Genomic DNA, 15,407 nt, shown 5'->3' on the forward strand with positions numbered 1-15,407 from the left:
TAAAACGTATGCCTGTCAGGCCATCGGTAAAGTCTTTCTTTTTTCAACTACATTCCAATACACTACCAGTAAAACCGTGGCCTCAGGAAAGAGGTATTTTTATTCCCTGGTCTCTAGACTGTTTACTATGCCATCAGCAAGAAACAATTGAACACATATTCATAGACTGCTGGGACCCGCCGTGGTTGCTCAGTGGCTATGGTGTTGGGCTGCTGAGCACGAGGTCGCGGGATCGAATCCCGGCCACGGCGGCCGCATTTCGATGGGGGCGAAATGCGAAAACACCCGTGTGCTTAGATTTAGGTGCACGTTAAAGAACCCCAGGTGGTCAAAATTTCCGGAGTCCTCCACTACGGCGTGCCTCATAATCAGAAAGTGGTTTTGGCACGTAAAACCCCAAATATTATTATTATTAGACTGCTGGGACGCCTTGTTTCACTGGGATGTCCTCCAGCGAACTATAGAGAAAGAGTTGCCGATAACACCCTATGGCATCCGTTTTCTCCCAACGGAAAACGAAGGAGGAGTGCCTTACGACATGTTTATGTTATTAGGGTTGCACAGTCTGTGGCGAACGCGCATGGCCGTTAGACATGCGGATGTACATGCTCGAAGTACTCGTGAATATCTTATTGAAAGTGTCTGTTACTTAAAAGAAGTCTACGATGCTCAAAATGAAAAACCAGAATGGATTAGATTATTGAACGAGCTTGCTAAACTTGGACGGTTTTAAAACCACGTGCACACCAAAGACTGGTGGCATTTTTACCATTAGTAAAGTGTGTATATTTTGTATGTACCATGAAAACGGTAACAAAGAAAAAAAAAAAGCCTGTGGCGCAACGGATAACGCGTCTGACTACGGATCAGAAGATTCCAGGTTCGAATCCTGGCAGGCTCGTTAAATTTTTTCGTGTCCTTTTTTTTCTATTTTTTTAAACATTGCAATTTAGGCTAACGCCGTCCTGGGCCTGTGGCGCAACGGATAACGCGTCTGACTACGGATCAGAAGATTCCAGGTTCGAATCCTGGCAGGCTCGTTAAATTTTTTCGTGTCCTTCTTTTTCCCGTTTCTTTAAACATTGCAATTTAGGCTAACGCCGTCCTGGGCCTGTGGCGCAACGGATAACGCGTCTGACTACGGATCAGAAGATTCCAGGTTCGAATCCTGGCAGGCTCGTTAAATTTTTTCGTGTCCTTTTTTTCCTGTTTTTTTAAACATTGCAATTTAGGCTAACGCCGTCCTGGGCCTGTGGCGCAACGGATAACGCGTCTGACTACGGATCAGAAGATTCCAGGTTCGAATCCTGGCAGGCTCGTTAAATTTTTTCGTGTCCTTTTTTTCTTGTTTTTTTAAACATTGCAATTTAGGCTAACCCCGTCGTGGGCCTGTGGCGCAACGGATAACGCGTCTGACTACGGATCAGAAGATTCCAGGTTCGAATCCTGGCAGGCTCGTTAAATTTTTTCGTGTCCTTTTTTTTCCTATTTTTTTAAACATTGCAATTTAGGCTAACGCCGTCCTGGGCCTGTGGCGCAACGGATAACGCGTCTGACTACGGATCAGAAGATTCCAGGTTCGAATCCTGGCAGGCTCGTTAAATTTTTTCGTGTCCTTTTTTTCCTGTTTTTTTAAACATTGCAATTTAGGCTAACGCCGTCCTGGGCCTGTGGCGCAACGGATAACGCGTCTGACTACGGATCAGAAGATTCCAGGTTCGAATCCTGGCAGGCTCGTTAAATTTTTTCGTGTCCTTTTTTTTCTATTTTTTTAAACATTGCAATTTAGGCTAACGCCGTCCTGGGCCTGCGGCGCAACGGGTAACGCGTCTGACTACGGATCAGAAGATTCCAGGTTCGAATCCTGGCAGGCTCGTTAAATTTTTTCGTGTCCTCTTTTTTTCCTGTTTTTTTAAACATTGCAATTTAGGGTAAACGCGTCCTGGGCCTGTGGCGCAACGGATAACGCGTCTGACTACGGATCAGAAGATTCCAGGTTCGAATCCTGGCAGGCTCGTTAAATTTTTTCGTGTCCTTTTTTTCATATTTTTTTAAACATTGCAATTTGGGGTAACGCCGTCCAGGGCCTGTGGCGCAACATTCTGCTTCCGGCAGCCGAGCTGAGCGGTCAGCAGGATCATGGGCTCCAGTGGAGCAGCGACAGCGGCCACTTTTGGCCGCGGAAATAGGCTCAACGATGATAAGGATTATGCTTTTATTTTGCCGCAGCTGCCTAAAGGACAACTGGTGATTAACACCGTCTTTTTGCACGGTGATGTACGTGCGAGGCCGTACAAGGTGGAGGATTTCAGGGATGCCCTTCTGCCGACGGGCCTGCTGCCGGATGTGGTATGCATAGGGGCGTACCAAATCAACCACGTCTGGGCAGTGACCCTCTGCGATGCAACTGCAACGAAAAGGCTGCTTGCCCTGAAGGAACTTCAAGTGAAGGGACGACGGTGCCTCATCATTGACCCGCAGGACCAACAGGTGAAGCTTAGGCTTCACTGGCTGCTCTACGGCGTTGCCGACGAGGACGTCCGGACGGCTTTCGCGGCTTTCGGCAAGGTGGAGGAGGTGAGCCGGGAACGGTGGCGCGTTGAAGGCATGGGAACCAAGACCTCAACCACCAGGACCGTCCTTCTCAAGCTGAAGGCCAGCATGAAGGTGGAAGACCTCCCCCATCAGATCCGCGTCGGTGGAGAGTTAGCCTTGGTCGTCGTTCCCGGTCGACCGATGCAGTGCCTGCGCTGCCACGGCACGGGACACGTCCGCCGCGAGTGCAGAGTACCGCGTTGTACCCGGTGCAGACGTTTCGGCCACGTCGACGCTGAATGCGTGAAGTCGTATGCCGCTGTGACAGGCCCACCAGTGAATGATGTTGCGGCAGAGCACCTCATGGATGTGGCCGAGGCGGAGGACGCGGCTAAAGGAACCGGTGACATGGTGTCGACAGAGACAAGTAGTGGGACGACGATTCTGGAGGTAGACGGCAACGCGGCTGAGGCTACTCAGAAGCCGAGTAGGACGGAACGGGATGCTACGACCCAGGGGCAGGCGACGGGAAACGTCAGTGAAGACGCAACTGACGACGCGACCGCAATGCAGCAGGACGAGGGCGTCACCGACGACGACCGTACTGGGGCTCTTGCTGCCTCCGTCAAGCGCACCCACGACCAGACGAAGGACCGCGAGGATCGGGCACCCAGCACCAGTGAGGGACCACCGACGAAGACGCCTCATGGGAGGCGGATGGGCTACAAGCCAAAGCCCAATGTACCGCCTGAAAGGAAGCCTGCCGACAAAGCGGCCACGTCTAAGGACACCAACAAACCGGGAGGTCCCGGAGGCGGCTAGCCGAGGGCTAGTCGTGAGCGGTAAGCACCATGCTCCGGGCCTACTTTACTTTTCTTTTAGATCAAGATGGCTCAAATACCGTCCCTGAGGATTGCCACATTAAACGTGAGAGGGCTGGCGGCTAGTCGTAGGCAAAGTCAGGTCCTACGTTTGGTCACTGATCACGACATAGACGTACTAGCCGTCCAGGAAACTAAGGTTGAAGGAGAGGAGGAGACCGGGAGCATGGTGCGACGTTTCACGACTAGGTATTTTGCGGTGGTTAGCCATGCTGTAGGCACGGCTGGAGGGTGCGTTCTTCTTGTGAAGAAGCTGCCTGGACTGCAGATTCAGAGCATTTTTTCGTGTCAGTCAGGAAGGATTGTTCTTTGTGATATTGTTATGGGTGATTCAGAGTTCCGCATCATATGCGTATATGCGCCGAATTCAGTAGATGACCGCGCCCGTTTTTTTTCGAACCTTTCACGATATGTTTGTTGTAATATGCGCGTGATGATGTTAGGGGACTTTAATTGTGTGTTGAGTGCTGGAGACAGAGTCAATAATGCAGGTGTGCGTGACCGAAGCAGTGAAGTGTTATCAAATTTAATTAATGAAAATGAACTCGATGATGTTTATGAATGTCTGGAAGGGGGGCGTCAAGTGACTTTTACACGTTTTCAGGGCAGCAGCCATGCGCGTTTGGACCGAATGTACATTTCATTGGATATGATTCCAAGATGCCACGGTTACTGTGTAGTACCAGTGTCGTTTTCAGATCACTGCCTTGTGAAATGTAACGTAGGTATAATGAAAAAGCGACATGTATTTAAGTGGGATATGTGGAAACTGAATGCCTTGTTACTAAATGACCAGCCCTTTTTACAGGTAGTACGGGATGCGATTAATGAAGTTCAATGTGATACTGCGGGAACAATCGTCGAGAAGTGGGAATGTTTTAAAGAAAAGATTAAAATGAAAGCAATAGAAAGATCCAGTTGTAAAAAATTCGAGAAGGAAATGAAAGAAAAGGGTTTCAGAACACTGCTTGGGCAGCTGTTAACGCTTGAGTGCAAAGAGCCTGGTGCGTACAAAGACGATGTGCGAAACTTCAAAGAAAAACTTGAACTGTTTGACAAGGAACGCTATCAAGGAGCCATCGTGCGAGCACGAGCGGATGCACTAGCGGCAGGGGAGACGCCCACTAAAAGGGCGCTGGGTCTTGAGAAGGCGTATGGACGAAGAAACCATGTCGAGCAGATTTTAGTGAATGGGAATGTCGTTGAAGACAGTGATAGCATTCAGCGCGCCTTCTTTGAGTACTATCACTCGCTCTTCGCATTTCAGGAAGCGAATGTTGAGGGTTTTAAAGCAGGTTTTCTGCATCGCATGCCACGTTTGAGCGATGACGTAAAAAAGCGATTAGAGGAAAAAATAAGGGGGAGAGAAGTCGAAAAGGCAATCGACGATTTGAACTTGGGTAAATCACCGGGACCTGATGGACTCAGCGCGGGTCTATATAAAGCTTTTAAAAGAGAGCTGGCGCCTTTGCTTGCGCATGTATTTAATGACGCATACGAAAAGAAATCATTACCACCTTCCTTTGGAAAAACGCACACCATTCTAATACCGAAGAGCGATCAAATAGACAAACTCAGATTTGTGTCATCCTACAGACCGATTTCACTAACAAACGTCGATTATAAAATATTTATGAAGGTTTTAGCTAGCAGGCTTCAAGGCGTCATCAAGGAAATAGTCGCAGACCATCAAACTTGTGGCATCAAAGGGCGATCTATTTTTTCAAACATCCATAAGATGCGATGTGTGCTCGAGTGCTGTGACGTCATCGGTGGCCGTGTTGCAGTACTTCAGCTCGACCTAGAGAAAGCGTTCGATTGTGTCGCTCACGTTATTTTGTTTGCCATCTTAGATCATGTTAATGTCGGTTCCATCATCACTGAGGGCGTGGCCTTGGCGTACCAGAACTGCACAACAAGATTAATTGTTAACAAGTGTCTGGGGGCCCCCATTAACATCAGGCGTTCAGTGCGCCAAGGCTGCCCCCTCAGTCCGCTATTATTTGCTATCTACGTAGAAGCAATGTGTGTAGCAATTAATGAAAATGACGGAATACGTGGTTTCAGATTGGCAGCGACCGAAGTGAAGTTGCTCGCATATGCAGATGACATTGCAGTGTGTCGCACTGACAAACCAAGTGTAACGGAAACCATATCTGTAGTACAACATTTCTGCGCCGTAACGGGTAGCAGAGTAAACTGGGGCAAATCGCTAGGCCTGTGGCACGGGGACTGGTTTTCTGCACCCGACTATTTCGCGAACGTGAACTGGGTGAAAACTCCGACCAGGTATCTGGGTGTTCCCCTCGACAGGTATAATAGCAGCGACGAATACTGGAGGAACCAAACCAAGCAACTGAAAGAAAAAGTAGACAAATGGAAAAGTACTAACCTGTCCATTTTTGCAAGAGCGACAATTTGTAACGTGTTTTTTATTACTAAGTTATATTACGTCTTGCAAACGCTATATTGTTCTAGAGTAAATGTGCAAAGGCTGCACAGAGTGTTCGCAGTTTTCATCTGGGGATCAACATGGGAAAGGTGCAGCCGAACAAATTTGTTCAGAAGAGTGAAGGATGGGGGTGTGGGCCTGGCGCATCTTTTTGTTCGTCAAGTTGTAAACCGATTTTTGTTTTTTCGCGATGTTCGCGATCCTTTTCTGCGCGCCGTATGTCAGCTAAGGTTGAGTAACGCTTTGCCGGCACATGTTGTTAGCACGGCAAATTTGACTGGAACTCTGCGTGGTTATTTCAAGGAAGTTGTTGACAGTGTACGCTTCCTTTCTGTTCGTTTTACAAATGATTACCTTTGTGATGTGAAAAGGAAAACATTGTATAGAGATGTATGCGACATTGTTTTCCCAGTGCCCTTATACAGAGCCATATACAGTGGAGGGCCAGGACAGGATGTACTTAAAAAGAGTAAAACAGATGCAGGTGCCACCAGGGGTAAAGACCTTCTTCTTTAAGCTACACACAGGAACGCTCTCCGTGAAGACGTTTCTGGAAACGGGGTTGTCTCGTACCTTGGGGGTCGCACTGCTTGATATGCAAGAAGCCCGAAAATATAGATCACGTTTTCCTACATTGCTGGGCGGCAGTTTTCTTCTGGGACGTCTTAAAGCGAACCCTGAAGAAAGAGCTGCCGGTGGACCCCCAAGGTATCAGGTATCTGGCCATTAAAGATGACGACGGGGTTCCCTATGACTTTGTTATGTTAAATGCTCTACACTGTATATGGCGGGCTCGTATGGCAGGGTACCATTGCGATGCTGATGCTAGGCCAGCTCGTGCTTACTTCAAGGAATGTATGTCGCGATTTATTGAAATCCATAAAATACAAGAATGTGTACCGGATTGGCTGTCGAGGCTAGAACCCCTGACAGCCATGAAGGAATTTTAGTATGACAAAGCCAGTCCAATATGGACAGACGGCTTTATTGTGCGGTTTCTTTCCTTACGCACCTTCCGTTTTTTTTTCCTCCTCCAACGGTTGGAATTTGTGATACACAAGTGTGTGCTAACTGTACCGTCTGAGTAATGTCGAAGACCGGCAATAAATAAAAAAAAAAAGGGCCTGTGGCGCAACGGATAACGCGTCTGACTACGGATCAGAAGATTCCAGGTTCGAATCCTGGCAGGCTCGTTAAATTTTTTCGTGTCCTTTTTTTTCCTATTTTTTTAAACATTGCAATTTAGGGTAACGCCGTCCTGGGCCTGTGGCGCAACGGATAACGCGTCTGACTACGGATCAGAAGATTCCAGGTTCGAATCCTGGCAGGCTCGTTAAATTTTTTCGTGTCCTTTTTTCCCTATTTTTTAAACATTGCAATTTAGGGTAACGCCGTCCTGAGCCTGTGGCGCAACGGATAACGCGTCTGACTACGGATCAGAAGATTCCAGGTTCGAATCCTGGCAGGCTCGTTGAATTTTTCCGTGTCCTTTTTTTCCCTATTTTTTTAAACATTGCAATTTAGGTTAACGTCGTCCTGGGCGTGTGGCTTTTCACTAGAGTATTTGTCCTCTGTAAAACGGAAAACACTTTACAAAGACCTTGTCGACTGTTTGTTGCCAACACCGCGGTACAGAACCTTATTCAATGTCGGACCCGGAAAGGACGTGCTAAGAAGGGTTAAAAAGATCAACGTAAAACCGGGAACAAAAACTTTCTTCTTTAAACTTCATTCTGGGACGCTCCCAGTAAAGCAATGGTTAGCTGATAAGGGACTCTACGTTCCATGGACTACAAACTGTCTACTTTGTAAGACGCCCGAAACGGTAGAACACGTATTTCTTTACTGCTGGGACGCCGTATTCCATTGGAACATTCTGCAGCGCACATTGAAAAAGGACCTACCCATCACGAGTTATGGCATTCGTTTTCTGAGTGTGGACAATGAAGACGGCGTCCCGTACGACATGTTCATGCTGAAAGCACTTCACAGCATCTGGCAGACTAGAATGTCGGTTCGCAATGCCGACCTTCACGCACGTCCTGTCAAGGAAAATTTCATTGTAAACGTGGATTATATACGCGCACTGTATAAAGCACAACCAGAGCCTCCTGACTGGCTACCTCTCTTGGACGAATTGTGTAATTTGAAGAAATTTTAATGTGAGCACACCGGATCAAGACTTGATCCAAGTGTTTCCTTTTATCATTCATGTTTCTCTCTTTCCACCACCTGTAAAAGAAAACAGGCAATAAAGAAAAAAAAGGGCGTGTGGCGCAACGATTCTATTTCTGCTTCCGGCAGCCGAGCTGAGCGGTCAGCAGAATCATGGGCTCCAGTGGAGCAGCGACAGCGGCTACTTTTGGTCGCGGAAACAGGATCACCGACGACGATAATGATTATCCGTTTATTCTGCCTCAGCTGCCGAAAGGACGAGTGGCATTTAACACCGTGTTTTTACACGGTGACGTACGTGCCAGACCATACAAGGTCGAAGATTTTAGAGACGCCCTACTGCCGACGGGACTGATGCCGGACGTGGTATGCATAGGGGCGTACCAGATCAACCACGTCTGGGCGGTGACCCTGACTGATGCCACTGCGACGAAACGCCTTATGGCCCTCAAAGAACTGCAAGTGAAGGGACGACGGTGCGTCATCGTGGACCCACAGGACCAGCAGGTGAAGCTTCGGCTTCACTGGTTGCTGTACGGCGTTGCCGAAGAGGACGTCCGGACTGCTTTCGCGGCTTTCGGCAAGGTGGTGGAGGTGAGCCGGGAACGTTGGCGCGTCCATGGCATGGGCGACAAGACTTCGACCACCAGGACTGTGATCCTCAAGCTGAAAAGCGGCGTCAAGGTGGAGGACCTTCCTCATCAGGTTCGCGTCGGTGGAGAGTTGGCCTTGGTGGTCGTGCCCGGTCGACCCATGCAGTGTCTGCGCTGCCAAGGCACGGGGCACGTCCGCCGAGAGTGCAAAGTCCCGCGCTGTTCCAGGTGCAGACGTTTCGGCCACGTTGACGCTGACTGCGTCAAATCCTACGCCGCCGTGACAGGACCAGCAGCGAGTGACGTTGCGGCTGAGCACGTCATGGACGTGGTCGAAACGGAGGACGCCGCCAAGGGAACGGGAGACGTGGTTTCGACAGGGACACTCAGCGGGTCATCGAATGCCGGCGCAGAGGGCTCAGTAGCTGAGACTGCCGATAAGGTGGGCAAGCCGGTACAAGACCTCCCTGCAGTGAGCCGTCCTACGGGGGGCGTTAACGAAGAGGCGCCCGACAACGACACGACGGCATTGCTGCAGCACAAGGATGTCAACGACGGTGAGCGGACTGGGACTCTCGGTGCCCCAGTCAAGCGCCCCCACGACGAGACCAAAGAAAGGGACGGCAGTGCGACGACCACAAGCGAGGGGCCGCCGCCCAAGGCGCCTCAAGGAAGGCGGACGGGCTACAAGCCAAAGCCGAATCTACCACCTGAAAGGAAACCTGCGGGCAAAATGCCATCGCCTCACGACACCAACAAGCCGGGAGGTCCCGGAGGCGGCTAGCCGAGGGCTAGTCGTGAACGGTAAGCACCATGCTCCGGGCCTGCTTTTCCCGCTAGTTGAAAATGGCTGAAATACCGTCCCTTATTATTGCCACATTGAACGTACGAGCGTTGGCGGCTAGTCGTAGGCAAAGCCAGGTCCTACGGTTGGCCACTGACCACAGCATAGACGTACTAGCCATCCAAGAGACTAAGATTGACGGAGAGGAGCAGACCGGGAGCATGGTGCGACGATTCACGCACAGATATTTTGCGGTGGTTAGCCATGCGGTAGGCACGTCCGGGGGGTGCATTCTGTTCATCAAGAAGCTGCCTGGACTGCAGATTCAAAGTGTATTTTCCTGCGAATCTGGAAGGATTGTTTTTTGCGATGTTTTGATATGTAATGTTGAATTCCGCTTCATATGCATCGACGCTCCGAATTCAGTGGAGGAGCGTGTCTTGTTTTTTTTCTAACCTTTCTAATCACGTCCGTTGTGATAAGCGCGTTATTCTGTTAAGGGACTTTAACTGTGTGTTGAATGCCAGAGACCGAGTGAATAATGCCGGTGTGCGGGACAAAAGTTGCAGCGTTTTATCAAAACTAATAGGTGAAAATGAACTTGACGATGTATTCGAGTGTCTGGAAGGGGGGCGTGAAGTGACTTTTACTCGTTTTCAAGACAGTAGTCATGCAAGACTGGATCGAATGTACATATCGTTGGACACGATTCCAATATGCCACAGCTATAGTGTAGTGCCTGTGTCGTTTTCGGACCACTGCCTCGTAAAATGTCACATAGGTATAGGGAAAACTAAACATGCTTTTAATTGGGATCTGTGGAAAATGAACGACTTGTTACTAAGTGATCAGTGTTGTAAAAGCAGTAAGGGATGCGGTCAACGAAGTATTCGATGATGCAACGGAAACAATAACGGAGAAGTGGGAATGTTTTAAACAGAAGGTTAAAATTAAAGCCATAGAAAGGTCGTGTTGCATAAAATTCGAGAGGCAAATGAAAGAAAAGGGCTTAAGAAGACTGCTTGAGCAGCTGATAACGCTTGAGTGTAGAGAGCCTGGTACGTACAAAGACGACGTGCGAAACATCAAGGAAAAACTTGAACAGTTCGACAAAGAGCGTTATCAAGGCGCCATCGTGCGTGCGCGAGCAAATGCACTAGCGGCAGGGGAGACGCCCACTAAAAGGGCGCTGGGTCTTGAGAAGGCGCACGGACGGCGAAACCACATCGATAAAATTATAATGAACGGGACTGTCGTTGAAGACAGTGAGGGCATTGGGAGCGCCTTCTTCGAGTATTACCAGTCGCTCTTTGCATATCAGGAAGCGAATGTAGATGGTTTTAAAGCGCATTTTCTTAATCGCATGCCGCGAATAAGTGATGATTTCAAAGAAGGATTGGAAGCCAAAATAACTGAGGGGGAAGTCGAAAAGGCAATCGACGATTTGAACCCGGGAAAGTCGCCTGCACCTGATGGTATCGGCGCTCGTTGGTATAAGGCATTTAAGAGAGAATTGGCTCCATTGTTGGCAGAGATATTAAATGACGCGTGTCAGCAGAAATGTTTGCCCCCTTCCTTTGGAAAAGCGCACACTATACTAATACCTAAGAGCGATCAAACAGATAAACTAAAATTAGTGTCGTGCTATAGGCCAATATCACTAACAAATGTTGATTACAAGATATTTTTGAAGATTTTAGCTACCAGACTCCAAGGCGTCATCAAAGAAATCGTCGGAGACCATCAAACTTGTGGCATCAGAGGGCGAACTATTTTTTCTAACATTCATAAGATGCGATGTGTTCTCGAGTGCTGTGACGTCACCGGAGGTGGCGTTGCAGTTCTTCAGCTCGATCTCGAGAAAGCTTTCGATTGTGTCGCGCATGTTATTTTGTTTGCCATCTTGGATCACGTTAATGTCGGTTCCATCATCACTGAGGGCGTGGCCTTGGCGTACAAGAATTGCACAACCAGATTAATTGTTAAGTCACTGGGGGCCCCCATTAACATTATGCGTTCAGTGCGCCAGGGCTGTCCCCTCAGTCCACTTCTGTTTGCTATTTATATAGAGGCCATGTGTGTGGCAATAAATGAAAATGACAAAATACGTGGTTTTAGATTGGCAGCGACAGAAGTGAAGCTACTGGCGTATGCAGACGACATTGCAGTGTGTTGTATAGATAAACCAAGTGTAACCGAAGCAATATCTGTAGTAAATAATTTCTGTGAAGTCACGGGTAGCAGAGTAAATTGGGGCTAATCCCTCGGGCTGTGGCATGGGGATTGGCTGTCTGCACCGGACTATTTCGCGAGGGTGAGCTGGGTGAAAACTCCGATGAAGTATCTCGGAGTTCCCCTAGACAGTTACAATAGCAGTGATGAATATTGGAGGAACCAAACAAGTGACATGAAAGAAAAAGCAGACAAATGGAAAGGTACTAACCTGTCTGTTTTTGCAAGAGCGACAGTTTGTAACATCTTTTTAATTGCAAAGTTATACTATGTTATGCAAGCGTTATATTGTTCTAGACTAAACGTACAAAGGCTGCACAGAGTGTTTGCGGTTTTCATATGGGTTTCAACATGGGAAAGGTGCAGCCGAACAAATTTGTTCAGAAGAGTGAAAGACGGGGGTGTGGGATTAGCCCATCTTTTTGTTCGACAACTGGTCAACAGATTTTTCTTTTTCCGTGATGTGCGCGATCCTTTTCTTCGCACCGTATGTCAGTTCAGATTAAGCAACACATTGCCGGCAGATGTTGTCACAACGGCAAGCATGAATGGAACACTTCGTGGCTATCTTAAGGAAGTGGCCGACAGTGTCCGTTTCCTTACTGTTCGGTTTTCAAATGATTACCTATGTCAAGTGAAAAGGAAAACGCTGTATAAAGATGTTTGTGATATTGTATTCCCAGTGCCGCTATACAGAGCCATATACAATGGAGGGCAAGGACAGGACGTTCTTAAACGGGTGAAACGCATGCACGTGCCACCAGGGGTAAAATCCTTCTTTTTTAAGCTCCACACTGGAACCCTGTCCGTTAAGACGTTTATGGAAGAACGAGGCTGTCTCGTACCGTGGGGTTCTCACTGCTTGATCTGCAAGAAGCCCGAAACCATAGATCACGTGTTCTTGCACTGCTGGGCTGCTGTGTTCTTCTGGGACGTCTTGAAGCGAACCCTGAAGAAAGAATTACCTGTAAACCCCCAAGGGATCAGGTATCTGCCTATTAAGGATGAAGACGGCGTCCCATATGACTTCATTATGTTGAAGCTCTCCACTGTATATGGCGGTCTCGAATGGCTGGGTACCACTGCGATCCCGACGCACGGCCGGTTCATATATATTTCAGAGAATGTATGTCGCGGTTTGTTGTACAGAAAATGCAAGAATGTGCACCGGATTGGCTGTCGAGGCTGGAAGCTCTCACAGCCATGAAGGAATTTTAATTTGACGACGCCGGTCCTATACGGACGGATGGCATTATTGTAATTTTTTTTTCTCTTTTTCTCGCTGTTGTGCATTTCTGAGATGTGCGTAATATTTGTATTTTCTGTGTTCTGTCAAAGACCGGCTTTTTAAAAAAAAAAAAAGCGTGTGGCGCTACGGATAACGCGTCTGACTACGGATCAGGAGATTCCAGGTTCGAATCCTGGCAGGCTCGTGAAATTTTTTTCGTGTCCTTTTTTTCCCTGTTTTTTTAAACATTGCAATTTAGAGTAACGCCGTCCTGGGCCTGTGGCGCAACGGATAACGCGTCTGACTACGGATCAGAAGATTCCAGGTTCGAATCCTGGCAGGCTCGTGAAATTTTTTCGTGTCCTTTTTTTCTTGTTTTTTTAAACATTGCAATTTAGGCTAACCCCGTCGTCGGCCTGTGGCGCAACGGATAACGCGTCTGACTACGGATCAGAAGATTCCAGGTTCGAATCCTGGCAGGCTCGTTAAATTTTTCCGTGTCCTTTTTTTTTCTATTTTTTTAAACATAGCAATTTAGGCTAACGCCGTCCTGGGCCTGTGGTGCAACATTCTGCTTCCGGCTCCCGAACTGAACGGATCGTAGGATCATGGGCTCCAATGGAGAGGCATATGCGGCTGTTAGCCGCGGCAACAGGCTTTCGACGGAGGAAGATAAGGATTACCAGATTATTTTGCCTCGGCTACCTACAGGACGCATTGTTTTCAACACAGTTTCTTTTGCACAGCGACCCTCGTGTTCGCCCGTTCTGTGTAGAAGTTTTCCGGGACGCGCTTCAAGCTGTTGGTATGCTTTCTGGCGTCGTCGCCCTTGGAGCGTACCAGATCAACCATGTATGGGCGGTAACGATGAAGACAGCCGAGGCTGCTCAAAAGCTGGCGGCACTAAAGGAACTGCAGGTGAAGGGACGTCGCTGCCTGGTCATCGATCCCAAGGAACAACAGGTGAAGCTTCGTATCCACTGGCTTCTGCATGAGGTGGATGACGAATACATAAAGACTGCGCTGGCCTCCTTTGGCAGAGTGATGGAAGTGACCCGCGAGCGCTGGCGAGTGGATGGCGTTTCCGACAAGGGCTCGACAACCCGAGCAGTGCTGCTGCAGCTGAAGGCTGGAATGAAAGTTGACGACCTGCCCCACCAGATCCGCGTCGCCGGTGAGCTTGCGCTGGTCGTAGCCCCAGGACGCCCCATGCAGTACCGGGGCTCTGGACACGTTCGACGAGAATGTGAGGTTTCTCGTTGCTCTCAGTGCAGGCGCTTCGGACACAACGACATGGACTGTGTACGCTCTTACACAGTAGCCACGGGTTCGGCGGAGAGCGAGCCGTCGACATTAGACCACATGATGGACGTGACCGAGGCGGAGGAAGCGGTCAAGGGAGCTGGAAACGGCAACATGGAGGCAGAAACTAGCGGGACGACCACGCCGACCGAAGGAGAACGGAATAATGTTCCTGCCCCCAAGGAGTCAGCAGCTACACTCGAGAGCGTGAGGATGGCCCCGCAAGAAAAGGAGAGCCGCCAGCTGGCTACGGATACTACGCAGGCAGACGGAGACGACAACGCGACCCCTGCTAGCGCCCGCGTCGAAGGCGTCTCGGCACCGGTCAAGAGGTCCCTGCAGCAGGAGGAGAAAGTCGATGGAAAGGCCGGTGGTGACTCCGAGCCACCGCCCGCTAAGGCGCTTTCCGGAAGGCGCTCCACCCTCAAGCTTAAACCGAACCTGAAGGATGAACGTAGGCCCACCACGAAGCCGACCAAAGACGAACTCGTGCGACGGCCACCGGATGGCCACGGAGGCGTCTAGCGGTCAGCTAGACGTTAAGGGGAGCACCATGCTCCGGGCCTTTTCCCCTCTGGTTTACATCAGTAATTGCTACCAACCCATCGCTTAGCCTCGGCACGCTAAACGTTCGAGGTCTGGCCGCCAAAAGGAAACGGTCAGCTGGTTTGCAGACTTCTAGTGGACCACGACCTCGACGTTTTAGCCGTGCAAGAAACCAAAGTGGACGGCGAGGAGGAGACCGGGAGCATGGTGCAAAGGTTCGCGTATAACTATTATACGGTAGTGAGCCACGCCTTAGGGACTTCGGCAGGGTGTGTGCTGTTCGTGAGGAAGCTCTCTGGACTTGCCATAGATGGTTACTTCTCGTGCACTTCTGGTCGACTTGTCTTTTGTGACTTCAGCTATTGCAATGTCCTATGGCGCGTGTTTTGCATTTATGCGCCTAATACTGTGCAAGAGAGGGCAAATTTCTTTTCGAGTTTAAAGCACAATTTCCATGTGCACAAAATGATGGCCTGTGTAGGGGATTTCAACTGCGTATTGAACGCTGAAGACAGGTCTACGCGACGCGTAGTTTATGACAAAAGCAGTGATATCCTGGCACAGATTATACATGAATTCGAATTAGAAAATGTCGCTGAGTGTTTTAGGGCTGACCGAGACGTGATGTACACTCATTTTCAGGGCACAAGTCACGCACGATTAGACCGTATCTATCTTT

General features: G+C 49.1%; 14 non-coding genes across 14 annotated transcripts; all 14 read left to right on the plus strand.

Moving 5' to 3' along the window:
- Window positions 1–828: 828 nt before the first annotated feature.
- Window positions 829–901, plus strand: TRNAR-ACG (transfer RNA arginine (anticodon ACG)). The gene has a single exon. It is a non-coding gene; the product is annotated as a tRNA-Arg (tRNA).
- Window positions 902–967: 66 nt separating this feature from the next.
- TRNAR-ACG (transfer RNA arginine (anticodon ACG)) lies at window positions 968–1,040 on the plus strand. The gene has a single exon. It is a non-coding gene; the product is annotated as a tRNA-Arg (tRNA).
- A 67-nt stretch (window positions 1,041–1,107) lies between these two features.
- On the plus strand, window positions 1,108–1,180 carry TRNAR-ACG (transfer RNA arginine (anticodon ACG)). Its single transcript has one exon. It is a non-coding gene; the product is annotated as a tRNA-Arg (tRNA).
- Window positions 1,181–1,246: 66 nt separating this feature from the next.
- Window positions 1,247–1,319, plus strand: TRNAR-ACG (transfer RNA arginine (anticodon ACG)). Its single transcript has one exon. It is a non-coding gene; the product is annotated as a tRNA-Arg (tRNA).
- A 66-nt stretch (window positions 1,320–1,385) lies between these two features.
- Window positions 1,386–1,458, plus strand: TRNAR-ACG (transfer RNA arginine (anticodon ACG)). The gene has a single exon. It is a non-coding gene; the product is annotated as a tRNA-Arg (tRNA).
- Window positions 1,459–1,525: 67 nt separating this feature from the next.
- Window positions 1,526–1,598, plus strand: TRNAR-ACG (transfer RNA arginine (anticodon ACG)). The gene has a single exon. It is a non-coding gene; the product is annotated as a tRNA-Arg (tRNA).
- Window positions 1,599–1,664: 66 nt separating this feature from the next.
- On the plus strand, window positions 1,665–1,737 carry TRNAR-ACG (transfer RNA arginine (anticodon ACG)). Its single transcript has one exon. It is a non-coding gene; the product is annotated as a tRNA-Arg (tRNA).
- Window positions 1,738–1,803: 66 nt separating this feature from the next.
- TRNAR-ACG (transfer RNA arginine (anticodon ACG)) lies at window positions 1,804–1,876 on the plus strand. The gene has a single exon. It is a non-coding gene; the product is annotated as a tRNA-Arg (tRNA).
- Window positions 1,877–1,944: 68 nt separating this feature from the next.
- Window positions 1,945–2,017, plus strand: TRNAR-ACG (transfer RNA arginine (anticodon ACG)). The gene has a single exon. It is a non-coding gene; the product is annotated as a tRNA-Arg (tRNA).
- Window positions 2,018–6,988: 4,971 nt separating this feature from the next.
- On the plus strand, window positions 6,989–7,061 carry TRNAR-ACG (transfer RNA arginine (anticodon ACG)). Its single transcript has one exon. It is a non-coding gene; the product is annotated as a tRNA-Arg (tRNA).
- Window positions 7,062–7,128: 67 nt separating this feature from the next.
- TRNAR-ACG (transfer RNA arginine (anticodon ACG)) lies at window positions 7,129–7,201 on the plus strand. Its single transcript has one exon. It is a non-coding gene; the product is annotated as a tRNA-Arg (tRNA).
- A 65-nt stretch (window positions 7,202–7,266) lies between these two features.
- Window positions 7,267–7,339, plus strand: TRNAR-ACG (transfer RNA arginine (anticodon ACG)). Its single transcript has one exon. It is a non-coding gene; the product is annotated as a tRNA-Arg (tRNA).
- Window positions 7,340–13,153: 5,814 nt separating this feature from the next.
- TRNAR-ACG (transfer RNA arginine (anticodon ACG)) lies at window positions 13,154–13,226 on the plus strand. Its single transcript has one exon. It is a non-coding gene; the product is annotated as a tRNA-Arg (tRNA).
- A 66-nt stretch (window positions 13,227–13,292) lies between these two features.
- TRNAR-ACG (transfer RNA arginine (anticodon ACG)) lies at window positions 13,293–13,365 on the plus strand. Its single transcript has one exon. It is a non-coding gene; the product is annotated as a tRNA-Arg (tRNA).
- Window positions 13,366–15,407: the final 2,042 nt, after the last annotated feature.

Source organism: Dermacentor variabilis, unplaced genomic scaffold (assembly GCF_050947875.1).
Source record: "Dermacentor variabilis isolate Ectoservices unplaced genomic scaffold, ASM5094787v1 scaffold_12, whole genome shotgun sequence".
Taxonomy (NCBI): domain Eukaryota; kingdom Metazoa; phylum Arthropoda; class Arachnida; order Ixodida; family Ixodidae; genus Dermacentor; species Dermacentor variabilis.